Source organism: Phyllobates terribilis, unplaced genomic scaffold (assembly GCF_046119375.1).
Source record: "Phyllobates terribilis strain yellow unplaced genomic scaffold, ASM4611937v1 Scaffold_2__4_contigs__length_985480577, whole genome shotgun sequence".
NCBI lineage: Eukaryota > Metazoa > Chordata > Amphibia > Anura > Dendrobatidae > Phyllobates > Phyllobates terribilis.
The window spans coordinates 687,709,728-687,725,482 of record NW_027362762.1 but is presented as its reverse complement, the minus strand read 5'-3'; positions in this window follow the sequence as shown (position 1 = coordinate 687,725,482).

Genomic DNA, 15,755 nt, shown 5'->3' with positions numbered 1-15,755 from the left:
AATGTCATTTTTAAAAGGATTTTTGTCTGTGAAAATAGTGCTTTCTTCTCACCATGATACAAAAAGTACGGCTAAAGATGGGGAGAACCCCCTTTCTATTAGCTAGAATAGTCATTTACCACATTAACAATGTATAGAGTGTATTTCTGATTCATTAATGTTAGCTTCATTGAAAAAAAAGGTGCTTTTCTTTCAAAAATAATTAAATTTGTAAATGACCCCAAACTATTGAACAGTAGTGTATATATATATATATATTTTTTTTTAATTAAAGTATTAATAGCTTACATTTTTTCAATTGTTGAAAAAATTTTGCTTTGATGGCACATTCCCTTTAAGTGGTTGTTTCTGATGACCCAGACACCCATCTATCTGTAGGACTTGTAGGTAATAGAAAATAGCACAGGCAAGACTTCTGTGCTTGTGACTGCCTGCAGCGGTCCTGTGACAAATGAACAATTCCATCATTACTTCTGATCCCACTACAGAATTTCCCGCATTTGATCCACAGGGTGGGGTTAGGATTTGTCTGGTTCTCAATGGTTTGCCAGAACTAGTTGTTAAAATGACGGCTAGCTTGGCAAACCTATAGAACTCAGGGTGCTGATCCAGTTCTCTGCTTTCTGCATTCAATAGTATGTGTCTTTAAGATATGAAAACACCGAAGATAAGAGAATGGGTGCTGCAAGAGCAGAGGCGATGTACATGGTATGATGAGGTCATCTCATAATGCTGCTGTCAGTGCAGATTGGGAGGGGTGTACAGAATACAGATGGGGGATAGTGTGAGGGCATAGTATGGGAGGGACAGCATTCACAGGAGAAAAAAAGTGTGAAGAGGGGGCACTGTATGTAGATGCGGCAGCGAGAGGAAACAGTGTAAGAGCACAGTATGGAAAAGGGGCAGTTTAAGGGCACTGTATCAAGAGGGACAGTGCAAGGGAACAGAATGGGAGGGTCAGTATCCGGAGGGGGAAAAAAGTGTGAAGCGGGGGAACAGTATGGAGAGGAGGCAGCATGGGGGAACATTGTAAGGGCACAGTATGGAGGGGGCTGTATAAGGTCATCATACTGATAGGAGGCAACATGGGAGAGGGAAATGGGAGGGCACAGTATTGAGAAGGGGCAGAATGAGGGAGTACGGTGTGACGACAGAGTGTGAATATGGGGCAACATTAAGGGGACACTTAAAGGGGACATGTGGATGGGCAGTATAAAGATAATGTCACGCTACGTGAGGGAAAGACTACGTGCACAATGATTGGAAGAGGGGGAGGAAGCCCAAACACTAGGGAAAGGGGGAGTGGAGACCTCTAGGCAGAACTGACAGCTCCCTGAGTCCTCTAACGTCCCTAAATAGGTTCCACACCTATCGCCGAGCAGGAAACCTAATCCCTGATTACCCCTGAAGGAGAAGGATATCACTACACTACAGAGATGAAAAGATCAAGAAGGTGCCTGCAGAGCCAAGCGCAATGACCTTCTACAGCTGGATTGAGAGCCACTGTCTGTCACACCTGACACACCCGTGACAAATAAACACAGAATAAGGGGAAACAGTGGAGAGGGGACAATGCGAAGTGTTATCAGTTTGGAAGACATCCAGTGGCGACCAAAAGCTTTGCATTTTTTTAAAAAGTGTTATTACTTCTGTCTGGTTGTTGTGATGCCATTTTCCTGGTTATTTTAGTAAACCGGAAGCAAATGGCTGTCAACTATAAGGTGGAAAATTGTGTTTGACATTGTTTTATCCCTTTATATGTTAGTTTTCAACATTTGCTGTGCCAAATGTTTTGCATACTTTGTCATGGTTAGGCGAATTTTGCCTAAAACTATATATATTTTTTATGTGTGTGTTTTTAGGTCAAACATGGCAAAGACAAAGCCAAATTTATCACCAGATGTCAGGAAGCTTATTATTCTGAGAGTGAAGTCAGGCAAAAGCCAAAAAGAGGTATCTATGGAATTCAACTGTTCTCAGAGTCAAGTGTCACGTGTATTAGAGAAAGAAAAAGAAGGTTATGGAACAGCTGACAAACCTAGAAGTGGACAACCATGGAAAACTTCATCCAGAGTTGAACACATTATTAAGAAAAAGTCTGTATCTGATGTTCATAAAAGTCCTGTACAGAATACGCACGAAATGAATAAAGAATATGGGGTCAAAGTGAGCAGTAGGGTTGAATGGACAAGTTCCAGTCAAGAAGCCTTCCATCTCTGGAAAGAACCGGAAGGTCCGACTCGAGTTTGCCAAAGAATGCAACCCAATGGACAGAGACAGATTGGTCTAAGGTGTAGTGATCGGATGATTCCAAGTTCAATCTGTTTGGTACTGATGGCCAGCACTATATATACCACCCAATTGGAAAACGTAATTGTGTCACCCTGGCCTGGATGCCACAAAATGTAATAAAGCTGTGTCTGAGAGCAAGGGGGAGGTTCTCTAGTCAGGGGAACATTAGCATGCAGTACCTCCTGTCTCAGGCCAGTAGGGGGAGCAGGCTGCCCCTATAAAAGCTGGTACTGGGGGCAGGGTTAGGGAGAACTGGATGACCTGTCTCAGTACTGAGACTTGTCCCGGAGCAAAGCAGGGACAGAAAGTTGTATTGCACCTAAGAGGGAGTGTGGCAGGAGGAGAGCCACAAGCCAGAGACAAGAGGCGAAGTGAGCCTGTCTTGGCAGATAACGGACTTAATTTACCAGACTTTGGTGTCTGAGGCTGGGAGGATCCCCCAGCAGATAACCAGTCCGCAGGGGACTGTATATTCCTTGGCCTAAGAAGCCTGGAGGCCATGCCACAACAGAAGGAACCAGCAAAGCCATACAAGGCTGGGAGCAGAAAGGAGCCCACATCGCAGGTCATACAGGCGAGAATACACGGAGAGCTCGGAAACGTGGGCTGTTGCCCTATAAGGAGGAGATAGTCGGAAGGAGCACAGAAAGCACGGTAGGCCTACACCCTCACCCTGACCAGGGGCAATTTCCCCATTGCTCTCAGACATCCATGTCCCCTCCTAGCCGGGACTGTTTGTGGGTCAGTTTACCTGTTCTAGTAAAGACTCTGGACTGCAACCTGTTGTCTGTGTGCTCCTTGCTCCTCCAGCACTAACGGCACTGGGACTCTCACCACCATCACTCCCACCATCCATTATACTGCCCTGGGGCCGCACTCTTCCCGTGGGGAGTCACACTACCCTAGCTGCACACCTCATCAGCCCCAGCGGTCTGCATGCAGCGGCAGTTCCTAATAACCGCAATCCACGGGTGGCGTAGTCGGACATAATCATCAGCGCATAACGGACTACTACTGGCCTGACCACCCTGAGCCACGGAACCGGGTTGCCCCTACTACTCCCATCGTTCCCCTACTGCCCAGATCTGAGTGCCCCACGGCTCAGGGGGCGAGTCAGCTTTGGCGTAGTCGGCAGGATTGCAACCAACCCGCCACAAACGGGTATTGCTTGCCTGAAAAAGACTTTGCACTTACCTGAAAAGAGGTTTCCCGCCGTCTGGAGCCGTTTCCCGCCATTTCCAGCCGTCTCCCGCCATCTTCCATCGGTTCCCGCCATCTTCAGCCGTTTTCCCGCCATCGGACGCCATCTTCAGGACGCAGCGCGTGAAGAAGAGGGACGTGGACGTCCAAACCGCGTGAGACCCGAAGCTCCGCCCCACGCACCGACGCTGCGCAAGGTCCTGGAAGGGAGAGAGAGCAACGCTGACATCACCAGGACGCGACGCAAGGTCCTCGTCCAGAGCAGCAGCTGCGGAGACGCGGCCTACAGAAGAGGATCGTCGAAAGGTAGGCCACGCTTAACTAGGGGGGAGGAAGATGTCGGATACAGAGGCGCCCACTACCACCAACGCAGCTGCAGCAGCGGTGATGCCATTTTCCCTGCCCTACATCCCTGGAGCGGCCTGGCTGCCCAAGTACTCAGGGGAGCCCCATGCCCTAACTGACTTTAAGGAAAGGCTGTACAGTTTGTTCCAAGTCTACCCCCTGTCAGAGGAACAGAAGGTCAGCATATTAACAGGGCAGTTAACTGGCGCAGCCCAAAGGGAGGTAAAATCATGGCCCACTGAGGAGAAAAGGACCGTGAAGGGTATTCTGGCCCAGCTGCGGGGTACCTTTGACACACGTACCTCCGCTGAAATTAAAATGAGGTTCTATGGATGTAAGCAGCGGGCACAGGACAGCATCAGATACTATGCCCTAAATTTGCAGGAAGCCTTGAGGGCCATCCAACAAGCTGACCCTGGCAGCGTGCAGGAAACGGATAAGCTACTAACAGAACAGTTTATAGAAGGTCTGCTGTCTAGCGCCCACAGGACCCATCTGCGCCTCATGTTCTTTCAGAACCCTGATCTGACCTTTGCCCAATTCAAGGACAGGGCCATAAGGGTGCTCCGTGAATCCGCAACAAGTGGCGCTATAAACCCCCGGCGCCCTGCTCTCACCTACCACAAGGAGGCGGCGCCCTCCTCTATGGACTCCGTGGGGGCTGATGTACAGGCCCTGAACCAAGCCCCGTCGAAAGATCTGCACCATCAAGTCCAGGAGCTGACCAGGAGCGTCGCGGCGTTGACCAGGACCGTCCAGGCGTTACAAGTGGACCCGTCAAGACCCATCGAGCTGGCTTCAAGTCTGGAGGATGTCCCGTGGCGTCAACAGAGGAGGATCCCGTCGTTCCGAGGGAGGCCCACAGACCGCTACGCAGAGGATGGAAATCCCATTTGCCGCCGATGCAACCAGCCCGGACACATTTCCAGGTACTGTAATTTAAACGGGTCCAACCTGGGGCAGAGGGCCAACCCCCAGGCATAAGATCACCAGGCCCTTACAATTGGCGTAATAAGTACGTTGGGGGGCGCCCGGTTTTACCCGTGGTACTGGACAGTATCCCCATGAGCGCCTTGCTGGATACTGGGTCGCAAGTAACCACTATCCCTTATGTACTTTTTAAGCAGTATTGGACTGATGCTGATATCACACGGTATCCAGACAGTAACTTGAGCATCATCGCCAGTAATGGCTTACCCATGCCGCAGATGGGGTTCAAGGAGATGACCATTAAGATTGGTAAAGTTGAACTGCCGGCACAGGGAGTAATTATTGTGGACATTGACCGTCGTGAAAGTCACCCTAAAATAACTGTGGGTACTAACGTGATTGAAAATTGTCTTTCAGAGGTAATTGTAATTCTACAACAGGTGGCGGTGAATGCTAGTTCCAGCCAACAGAGAGTCCTCAACAAGGAGATAAAAGCCCTGATGAGACTGTAGCAGGTAGAACTGTCTGGTGGTGAGATCGGTAGCGTAAGACTGAGTGACCCATTCCCCATTTCCATGCCTCCCAAAAGTGAAATGATAATCTGTGTCGGACTGCACTCGGGTTGAGAGGTAGAGACTACCAAGCCATGGTAGAACCCGTGTACTCAGACAGCAGGCCCACCATTTTGACAGCACGGGGGGTGGTTGATGTCCGTCATGGGAGGGTGCCCGTCCGCATCCTCAACATTGGGGAGAGGGAAGTACACTTACCCAGGTACGCTACACTCGCCAAACTGTTTGTTGTCGAACACAAAGCTATCAGGGCCGTGGAACCCTTGCCTCCATCTCCACAGGCGGAGGGTAATGGCTCCCAGAAACAAAAGGAGGACTGGTGCCAGAAACTCCATGTGGGCGCTGACTCCACTCCCCTGCACCAAAAACAAGGAGTCTACCGGGTGGTACAGGAGTACGAGAGAGTCTTTAGTAAGCACCCGCTGGACTTCGGCAGAGTAAAAGGGATAGAACACCATATCCCCACAGGGAGCCACCCACCAATAAAAGAGAGACACAGGCCTGTACCCCCTGCACGTTATCAGAACGCCAAGGGTATGCTGCGGGAAATGAAAGAAGCTGGGGTCATTAGAGATAGCTGTAGCCCCTGGGCAGCCCCCCTGGTTCTGGTAAAAAAGAAAGACGGCACCATGAGAATGTGCGTGGACTATAGACAAATCAACCGTATCACCCACAAAGACGCATATCCGCTGCCTAGAATAGAAGAGTCTTTAGCCGCACTAAAATCAGTTAACTTCTTTTCTACTTTGGACCTTACTAGCGGGTACTGGCAGGTTCCTGTGGCAGAGGCTGACAAGGAAAAGACCGCCTTCACCACCCCGATGGGACTGAGCGAGTTCAACTGTATGCCTTTCGGGCTCTGCAACGCACCAGGGACCTTCCAGCGGCTGATGGAATGCTGTCTAGGGCACCGAAACTTCGAGACGGTCCTCCTTTACCTGGACGACGTGATCGTCTATTCGAAAACCTACGAGGACCATATAAAGCACCTGGCCAAGGTGTTCGAAGCCCTGGCAGGCTATGGCCTGAAGGTGAAACCATCGAAGTGTCACCTGCTGAAACCAAAGGTCCAGTACCTAGGGCACGTGGTAAGCACGGAAGGAGTGGCCCCCGACCCTGACAAGGTCACGGCAATCAAGAGCTGGCCAAGCCCCTCGAACATCAAAGAGGTGAGACAGTTTCTCGGATTGGTAGGCTACTACCGAAGGTTCATCCCCGGGTTCACTAGGATGGCAGCTCCTATGCAGGACCTCCTAATCGGACAGTCTAAGTCCAGGAGCTAAAAGCCGCCCTTCAAGTGGGATAAACCGGAAGAGGAGTCCTTCCGCCAGTTGAAGATGGCCCTCAAGGGGGATGAGATCCTGGCCTACCCCGATTATGGTCAGCCTTTTATTCTCCACACGGACGCCAGTAATGTGGGACTGGGAGCAGTACTGTCCCAAAACCAACAGGGCAGAGAAAGGGTGATCGCGTACGGCAGCCGGAAGCTGAGGCCCACCGAGAGGAACCCGGAGAATTACAGCTCCTTCAAGCTAGAATTCTTGGCGGTGGTGTGGGCCGTGACAGAACGCTTCAAGCATTACCTGGCCTCTGCAAAGTTCACCGTGTACACGGACAACAACCCGTTGACACACCTGGACAATGCAAGACTGGGTGCCCTAGAACAGCGGTGGATGGCCCGTCTCTCCAACTATGACTTTGTGATCAAGTACCGCGCCGGCAAAACCAATGCCGACGCTGACGCCCTATTGAGGATGCCTCACTTACCTGAAGGTGACGAAGACCCAGAAGAGCTGGAGGAGGTAGAACTCCCCGCGTTTCACCGGTATGGAGCCGCTCAATACTCCCACCGCGTGAAGGAGGAGGATCTAACAACCGTGATGATCAATCCCCTACCTCACCACAGCTGGGCCGAGACCCAAGATAGTGACCCTGCCATCCGCCTGGTCAAAGATCTGCTGACCCAGGAGGACGCCCGCATGGATCCGGATGCTCCAGAGGAAGCCAAGCAGCTGTGGAAGGAGAAGAGCAAGCTGTTCCTCTACGAAGGCAAGCTGTGCAGAAGGATTGTCAACCACCGGACGCACGAGCTGACCTGGCAAGTCGTGATCCCAAGGCGGGATGCAGCTATGGTCCTGGGGGCTTACCATGACAGAGCGGGGCACTTCGGTTGGAAGAAACTGGAGTTCCTGCTAAGAGGACGGTTCTTTTGGGTCGGCATGAGAGGGGCTGTAGAAAATTGGTGCAGAGACTGTGGCTCTTGTCACCTAAGGAGGAAGGACCGCACCAGCCAGCAGACACCCTTGAGGCCCATCGTCACCATGCAGCCTCTTGAGCTGGTAGCTCTGGACCACGTCAAATTGGCTCCAAGCCGGTCAGGATACATCTATGCCCTAACCATCGTGGACCACTATTCCCGTTTTCTAGTGGTGGTCCCGGTAAAAGACTTGACAGCCCAAACGGCATCCAGAGCCTTCCAGCAATACTTCTGCCGTCCACACGGGTATCCGGAACAGGTTCTGACGGACCAGAGTCCAGCGTTCGAAGCTGAAATCTTCCAAGAATTCTGCAACCTCTATGGCTGTAAAAAAATTCGGACAACGCCTTACCACACACAAACCAACGGGATGTGTGAGAAAATGAACAACATAGTCATTGATCTCCTGAAGACGTTGCCCCTGGAGGAACGCAGCCTGTGGCCAGAAAAACTGCCAGACCTGATAGACCTATACAACCATATCCCGGTGAATGCTACAAACTGCACCCCGGCTTACCTGATGCGAGCCAGACCAGGTAAGCTGCCCGTAGACCTGGAGATGGGAGTCCTAACGCCTGAGGACACCTCCCCGGATGCGGACTGGGATACGGAAAGGCAACTGCAGTACAAGAAGGTACAGGAGAGTGTGGAGAAGAGCCTGGCCCAGGTGAGAGAGAGGCAAGAAAAACTCTTCAACCAACACGCCCCTGCTGGTCCCCTGGAACCTGGTGAGCAGGTCCTGAAGCGGAAGAGAAGGCTACATAAGTTGGACGACCAGTGGGAAAGGGAACCCTACACCGTACTGCAGTCTGACCACGACAACCCGAAGGTGTGCGTGATCACCAAGGACAGAGGAGAAACCACTAGTACCGTCTCCAGAGACCACCTCAAAAGGTGCCCCGAGCAACTCCGTAGTGCAGAAGAGGATCAAAGTGACCTTGAACCCGCAGAGGACAAGGAAGAAATGATCAGCACCGTTCTCGGAGAGTTCCCTCAGTCCTGGACTCGAATAAATGATGCCATAGTGGTACCCGTCTTGCATTTCCTGCAACCGGCACAGCAACAACCAACACCAGAGCCAGAAGATGAAGAGGAGCAAGCGGTTCCAGAGGCAGAAGAGCCTGTATCAGCAGCCCAGGAGAGTCAACCCTCTGCTGACAGTGAGCCTGCCATGCCTGCGGTAAGCCAAAGAACCCGCAGACAGCTGCCTGCCCTACCTGTACACCCAGCTGGTAGCTGAACCCCTAACGCTAGTGGGGAAAGCCAAGTCGGTCCACCACCAGACAGTGGGTTAAGGAGATCAACCAGGAGCACAAAGGGGCAGATACCCGCTCGCTGGAAAATATAGAGCGCGCTAAAATTGTAAATAACCCTGTTGCCAAATGTTGAATTGTTTGCCAAGTTACCTGCGTGATTAGTAATTGTGTGTTTCAGTTCCTTACAGTTGCCGTACAGACTCGAAGGTTATGGACTTTTTATAACCGGAATCTTGTATGGACTGCGTTCGGAGCCTAACCAAGGAATGAACTAAGACTGTGAAGGACTTGGGGTAGGAAAGACCCCCACATGGTTAAGGCTCCCCGTTGTATTGGTGATATGGACACCCGGTCACAGACCACACTGTGACCTTAAGAACTCAAGCTGTGCGTCGTCTGTCTGTTAATGTTTTATGGTTATGCATATTGTCTTTGTTTATTGTTTAGTCCCGGAGTACTAAATTTTACTAGGGGGGAATGAGTCACCCTGGCCTGGATGCCACAAAATGTAATAAAGCTGTGTCTGAGAGCAAGGGGGAGGTTCTGTAGTCAGGGGAACATTAGCATGCAGTACCTCCTGTCTCAGGCCAGTAGGGGGAGCAGGCTGCCCCTATAAAAGCTGGTACTGGGGGCAGGGTTAGGGAGAACTGGATGACTTGTCTCAGTACTGAGACTTGTCCCAGAGCAGAGCAGGGACAGAAAGTTGTATTGCACCTAAGAGGGAGTGTGGCAGGAGGAGAGCCACAAGCCAGAGACAAGAGGCGAAGTGAGCCTGTCTTGGCAGATAACTAGTGTTGAGCCACCCCCGTAGTGTTCGAGTTCGGTTCGGTTCGTTGAACACCCGTGTGTTCGCCGAACTGTTCATCGAACTGTTCGTCGAACACCTTCGAACACCGTTAAAACCAATGGCAGGCAAACAAAAACACATAGAAACACATAGAAAACACCTTCAAAGGTGTCCAAAAGCTGACAAACTGCTCAGAAGACATAACTAACACATGGAAAAGTGACAAGTACATATAGTCATGCGAAAATAAAAGAGGTGGAGGAGTAAAAGGAGGGGGAGACACAGATATAGGCATGTCATGCCCTTCTAAAATCCAAAAAGTGAGAAGCCGACACGGCCAGTCCGCTCCTGCCCGTGCCACCTCCGTGTCGCCGGGTTTGTGCCAGAGCCGCGGTGAACCCTGATGGCCAGCCCCCCTCTCCCAATACTGGTGCCTGTCCGCTGGTGGGTCGAGCGAGCCCCCCTGTGGTGGAGGCAGCTCTAAGATTTTTAATTTAAATTGTCTCTCTAATTTGAATGAATACACTTTAAATCCATTTACAAGGATCTATTGGAGGGCAAGTCTCATGCCAGCAGCCGCGTAATTCCAGCTCCAGTAGCGTCCACTAAAGCTGCTGCAGTTAAAAAGCTTTTATAAGGATCGAGCTCGGCTGTCCACCGCAAGGCATCCTACTGCCAGTCCCAGCCCCTATGCCTTGGGGTGCCTCCTGATGCTCTTCACTAAGTATCCCATGGTCCCGAAGCATTTCCTTTGAAAAAATTAAGTGTCTAAACTACAGGTGGTGTAGCTTGCTTAACAGCCGGGATAATCCGCTGACTAGCAGACACTGCTACTAGGCACAAAGTATTTCCTGGGCTAGATGCAGTTAAAAATTTGTAATTAGATACTCTCGTTGGATGCTGAGAAAGCATTCCATAGAGTCTCCTGGCACGCCATATATGATTCTCTTAAAAAGCTTGGGGTAGGGGTCTAGGGGACCCTTTTATAGCCAAAATCACGGCCCTGTATCACAATACGTCACCTAGGCTGAAGATAAATGGAACTGTAGCACCCTGAGGGCTCGGTTGCTACAGACGTATTGCACCTCACCCAGAGGTGTGATATCTCACTCTCAGGTAAGGATGGAGTGTGGATCAGGACCCGACACCTGCATGCATTACACCACATTGCCGTGGGGCAGGGCGACCAATATGCCCCTGAGATGGGCACGACAGTCCCTGTCCCTGGCTGGAGTGGGGGGAGGGAACACTGAGGAAGGGGAACCCGGTAGTGCAGGAGCAGGGAGGAAGCAGTTCCTGGGTGCATTGAGAAGGGAGTATAAAAGGTGGGCACCATCTTAGTTCAGTGCAGAGAAGTCTGAGCAGAAGTGGCAGGGAGCAGGGGCTCTGCATGAGCTCTGCTCCGGAGGCGGGCCTAGTAACAGAGGCCCAGGCCTGGAAGAGGGAGAAGGAAGGAAGAGGAGCGGAGAAGGCTACAGGAACGAGGAATGAAGGGATCCCAGGGGTGCGGACGGGCGAGTCGCCACCGCACGCCCGAATCCACCTGCGTGGAGGGGTCAGGCCAAAGGGGGAGACCGGTCCCCGAACTAGTGGAGGCAGGAAACGACCCTCAGCTAGAAACCGGAGGCTCTGACATTTTATGTGGCGCAGCCCCTCGCTACACCCGCTAGGAAGGCACCACATAGGGTCAGGGAAACTGGCGCCAAGTTTACCAAGAGGAGGCCCGAGGCAGCCGGACAGAAGTGTTGGTAAGAAAGGCCAGACAAAGGACACACAAAGGGGGTCCTGTGAAGTGCTCCAAAGTTATCTGGGAGTTGTCTGAGCCCCTCACCTGGTGAGCACAGTACGACGTGGGCAGCCGTTACCTGCAGACGTGGTCTGGATAATAAGAACTGTGAGTAAAGGCCCTGAACTGCATCACTGACTCCGTGTCGTTACTGCTGCTGCCCTGCACCATCACCCCCATCCTCCGCATACACTGCCCTGAGGCTATACTCCTCCCGTGGGGAGTTATGCTACGCTCTGCTGCACCCACAACACCAGCCTCAGCGGTCTGCCCTGTAGCGGCGGTTCACTCTGACCGCAATCCACGTGTGGCGTAGTCGTACATTTAAACATCAAAACCACATAAATAGTTCCGCCACTGGTTTGACCGCCCTGAGCCACGGAACCGGGTCGCCGCCACGAAGACTACAACCACCAGCATCCACCAAAAAGGGTCCGGCTCCGGGTGTCCCAAGGCCCAGGGGGTGCGTCAGAACATTTTCATCACCTTTCACAATCACCAATGGGACAAGGCAGGGATGTCCTCTGTCCCCTCTCTTATACATCCTAGTGACGGAGCACCTGCTCTCATCAATTCGCCATAACCCCAATATTAGGTGGATTGAGGTGGGAGGCACCGAGTACAAGTGCTCTCTATTTGCTGATGATGTCCTAGTATATATCACTCAATCACATATATCCATCCATGCTGTTATGGCTGAAATAGATCACTTTGTTACATGGTCAAATTTTAAAATCAATGCAGCGAAGTCTGAGGCCCTCGATGTCTCCCTCCCCAAATCCATATAGGATTCCATCCAGTCCAACTTTCCCTTTGCCTGTCCCTCACAGGGTATCAAATACTTAGGAATTCCTATTCATAGAGACCTCTCCCATCTATGTTATCTTAATTTTGGGCCCTTTATTGAACAACTCCATACAGACCACGGTTGGCAAGTTAGAACTGTAAGATTCACTACGTGAACCGCTGGTGTTTTGTGGAAAAGCACATGTACACTGCGTTCCAAATTATTATGCAAAAAGTGTTTAGGAGTGATAAGGGAAGAATTTGTTTGTTTGTCAGTTAAACTCATTGATGGTGATGTGTGTCATGGCTCTTTATATCACTGTAAGCAATTGCAGACACCTGTGCTAATTAGTTTGGCAGGTGTGTCCAATGAAAGGCAAGACTACTTAAGAAGGCTCTCTCACATTATTAAGCAGCCTACATTTTCTGCCAAAATGGGAAAGAAAAAGGATGTGTCGGCTGCTGAGAAGCAACAAATTGTGGAGTGTTTAGGTCAAGGCATGACTACAATCAACATTGTGCGATGATCAGGATGAAGTGTCTTGGCAATCAAGAAGTATGTAGCTGATTCACAGTACACACGTGTGCGTGCTGATAAGGGCAAATTGAGGACTCTTTCCTACAGGCAATTACGTCAGGTTGAAAGAACAGCGGCAAAAAAGCCTTGTCATAGCAGCAGACAAGTTTTTGAAGCTGCTTGTGCCTCCAACGTCCCCCGAACAACAAGATGCAGGGTCCTTCAGAGGTTTGCAGCTGTGCATACGCCATCCTGTCGACCTCCTCTATCCACTTCACACAAGCAGAAACGGCTCCAGTGGGCCAAACATTACATGAAGACTGATTTCAAAACAGTTTTGTTCATGGATGAGTGCCGTGCAGCGCTCGATGGTCCAGATGGATGGAGTGGAGGATGGCTGGTGGATGGACACCCCACGCAAACACGGCTACAGCGCCAACAAGGAGGAGGTGGAGTAATGTTTTGGGCTGGAATCATGGGGAGAGAGATTGTCGGCCCCTTTAGGATCCCTGAAGGCGCTAAAGATGAACTCCATAATGTATGTGGATTTTCTCAAACAGCACTTCCTGCCATGGTTCAAGAAGAAGAACCGTGTATTTCACAGCAAGATCATTTTTCTGCATGATAATGCACCATCTCATGCTGCACATAAAACATCTGCATCTCTGGCTGATATGGGCATAAAAGGGGACAAACTTATGGTGTGACCCCCATGCTCCCCTGACCTCTACCCCATTCAGAACCTTTGGAGCATCATTAAAATGAGTGTCAATGATGGCGGGAGGCAGTTCACATCTAAGCAACAGCTCTGGGAGGGTATTCTGTCCTCATGCAAAACAATTGAAGCAGAAACCATCCAAAACCTGACAAATTCAATGGACGAGAGAGTTCAGAAGCTCCTTTCGAACAAGGGGTCCTATGTGAAAATGTAACATCACCTATAATAAAGTTTTGAGTTGAAAACTGTTTGATTTCAGTTTCTAACAGCCTGCTAATGCTTATAATTTCAAAAATGACCATTTTTTTGGTCTTTATTAAAATGAAAAGGTTGATCGAAAAGTTTGGGGGATCTAAGAGTGTGGCAACCCAGTAGTCATGATTACTTCGAATTCTGACAATATGAGGGTCATGCTGCAGGTAGTGCAGCAAGAAGGCACTTATGTGTCTTGCGCATCTCGGAGCCCCAAAATTATTTTCCGGGCTAGATGCAGCTAAAAATTATTTTTAATTTTAAATCTGGTGAAGCTTTAGTATAGATGGCCTAATAGGATCAGTGCTGCACACTGCTACAAAGCCCAAATTATTTTCCAGTCAAGATACAGATAAACATGATTAGTAATTTGAAAGCTTAAAACGGTTGGTAGGGTGATTTTAACCAATCATCAAGCTTTTACTCTCCCCAGGATGACACAGGGGTAGAAAAGTCGTTTCGGATCCATGATTTGTTCATCTTTATGAACGTGAGTCTGTCTACATTATCAGTGGAGAGCCGCGTGCGCTTATCTGTCAGCACACCACCAGCAGCGCTGAACACACGTTCAGACAGAACGCTGGCTGCGGGGCATGACAAGATCTCCAAGGCGTAAGTGGCTAGCTCCGGCCATTTATCCAGATTGGAAGCCCAAAAAGAGCAAGGGTCCAGTGACACAGTCATGGCTTCAATGTTTACTTGGAGATACTCCTGTACCATCGTCTCTAGGCGTTGACTATGTGTCAGACTTCTTGTCTCCTGTGGCCTTGCAAAGGATGGGCTAAAAAAGTGGTGAAATGATTCCGCAAAATTGATGTTACCAGCAGATACTGTGGTTCTGTTACGGTTTGAGTGCTGAACACTTGACGGTCCCACGGTTGGCAAGTTGGAACTGTGAGATTCACTACGTGCACCACTGGTATTTTGTGGAAAAGCACATGTAAGATTCTGCAACAGTCTCTGCTGATACTCCTGCATGCGTGCATCCCTTTCTATGGCAGGAATAATTTCTGCAAATTTACTTTTGTACCGGGGATCTAACAGTGTGGCAACCCAGTAGTCAGGATTATTTCTAATTCTCACAATTCGAGGGTCATGCTGCAGGTAGTGCAGCAAGAAGGCACTCATGTGTGTTGCGCATCCAGGAGCACCAAGTCCCTGTTGTGTTGGTGGCGAGGTAACAATCATGCTTCCTTCCTCTGTCCTCCCCCCCCAACCTCGCACAACAGAAATGTGATCAAGGTCTCCCTCATCTGATGAGTCTTCCATCAGTTCGTCCTCCACTTCTTCCTGGGCTCCTGCACCTTCCTCACTAGTTTGGCTGCTACCATGCACCCTGGTAAAACCATCTCCCCCACCCTCACATGCCTGCCGCCTTGGTGCTGCCGACCGTCTGGACCTTGCAGATGTTAGCCCTTCCGCATACAACTCCTCCTCCTCTACTTCCTCCACCTCCTCTTGTGCCACCACCTGACTCCGAATTCTGTTTAACATGTGCTCCAGCATGTAAATCACCGGAATAGTCATGCTGATAATGGCATCGTCAGCACTAAACATCTTCGTCGCCATTTCAAAACTGTGCAGAAGGGTGCATAGGTCCCTGATCTGAGACCACTCCTCCAGCGTGATTTGCCCCACCTCTGAATCTCGTTGGCCCAGGCTATGCGTCAGAACGTATTGCACCAGGGCTTGTCGGTGCTGCCACAGTCGCTGCAACATGTGCAGAGTTGAATTCCACCGGGTAGGCACATCGCATTTTAGCCGGTGAAGTGGCAGGCCCAACGACTTCTGTAGAGATGTAAGTCGCTGAGCTGCGGGATGCGAACGGCGGAAGTGAGCACACAGCGACCGTGCCCTCTGCAGAAGGCCATCTAGTCTGGGATAGCGGGCTAAAAATTGCTGGACAACCAGGTTCAACACGTGAGCCATACAAGGCACGTGTGTGACATTGCCCCGGCGAAGGGCCGCACCCAGGTTTGCAGCATTGTCGCACACGGCCTTCCCTGGTTTCAGGTCCAGTGGAGACAACCATTCATGAAATTGGTTCTCCAGAGCTG